The 1,602-nt window shown below is 51.0% G+C and overlaps 1 non-coding gene across 1 annotated transcript; it reads right to left on the reverse strand.

Annotated features, from left to right (window-relative positions):
* Positions 1–669: 669 nt before the first annotated feature.
* On the reverse strand, positions 670–742 carry TRNAK-UUU. The gene has a single exon. It is a non-coding gene; the product is annotated as a tRNA-Lys (tRNA).
* Positions 743–1,602: the final 860 nt, after the last annotated feature.

Here is a 1,602-nt window from a genome sequence, read left to right on the forward strand (position 1 = left end):
CCATCTAAGGTCTTACAAAAATCTACAATACTGTACACAGTACAAATGGAAAGAACCTCCTTTCCAGAGCTTCTACGGAACGTTTAAATCCCAGGGGGGGAAAGGGAGAGCTTTCCCTCCCTCCCCCCTTCCAAAGACTTTAAAGTAAGCTCCCTGCCCAACCTGGGCTTGAACTTACAACCTCAAGACCTAGAGTCGCACTTCCTACTCACTGAGCCAGCCAGGCATCCAAGGAAGAGCAGCTTTTTAATGAAAGCACAAAGCGGATGTTGAACTCGATTTCAAAATGTGTCTGGATTTTAGTTTTTCAGCGATGTGTAGAAGGGTGGGCAGGAAGTGTGAACACGCTGGAGGAAGCCAGAGATGGAAGTGGTACTCCGCCCTGATGTAAAACTGCACCCCACGTTCTAGAGCGTCACCCCCACATTATGCAAGGGAGCATTCAAAGGGCAGATTGCATAGTAACTCACTTAAGCGTCTTTTGTTGTCTCTTCCTATCGCCCACAATTCTCCATTTCCTTGCAAAATCTAGGGATGAGCTTTGTTCGTCCTTAGGAGGAAGAATTAAATGAAGCTAGATTAGGCCTTAACGGGTAAAGATGATGCGTTCCTGTGGACAACGTGCAGGGTCCCTCTTCCTCGTGTGGCTGATAAAAATGAAACTCCTGACGCCTGAACAGGGACTTGAACCCTGGACCCTCAGATTAAAAGTCTGATGCTCTGCCAACTGAGCTACCCAGGCCCGCGCAGCCTGGCTCATTTGTCTTGCAAATAATTACATTCCCGGAAGAATTTGAATTACCAGGAAGGGCAGAGGTGATCCAAGGTTTCAGGAACTACCAGGGCCCCCAAAGTGGGGCTCAACCACCTGGGTCATTCAGTCCTTAAGCAGACCGTGGAACCGCCGCTCCCGACATTCGTTAAGCAGCTGGCTGATGCGCACAGCTACAGGGAGAACGAGGTTCTTCTTGGAGCCGGTCACTGCCGAGGGGGTCGCAGTTTGGGCCAGAAGGACCCTCGGAGGCCGTATTTACTCCTCGGGTGTTTGCAGAGGGACGCAGGCTCCCTCCCGCACCGGTGGGGGGGACCCCGGACGGGGCTTCTTAGGAAGGATGCGAACGACTGAAGCGCCTCCTGGTGAGAACGAAGAGAAGACGGAGAAAGAAGAGCAGGGTTCTGACCCTGACACACAGCAGGGGAACTAAGCCTGCTTGTCCCCCGCCGGATTGTCCCCTGGGCTCCGAAACGGAGGGTCTGGGTTCTTTAGGGCCACGCGGGGGGTGGCGGGGCCGCCGGCAGCTTTCTCCCCCCACGCTGCAGCGCGACGTTATTATTATTATTATTCGTTATTACCGGTTCGTGAAACATTTGTTGAGCACCCTAGAGAGAGCCAGCCCCGGACTGTCTAACCCAGGACTACTTAACTACTTTGAGCCAATACTTCCGTTCTCATTAATTTAAGACAATATTTATTGGTTTTTCTATCCATGGAGACAAACGCAACTTCGACCAAATATGAAGAAAACCATACAGCAAGTTCATGCAGTACCCTTGATGCCAACTACTATGAGGTCGTGTGTACGTGTTATTTTGTTAGAGAAA

Source organism: Suricata suricatta, chromosome 7 (genome assembly GCF_006229205.1).
Source record: "Suricata suricatta isolate VVHF042 chromosome 7, meerkat_22Aug2017_6uvM2_HiC, whole genome shotgun sequence".
Lineage (NCBI taxonomy): Eukaryota > Metazoa > Chordata > Mammalia > Carnivora > Herpestidae > Suricata > Suricata suricatta.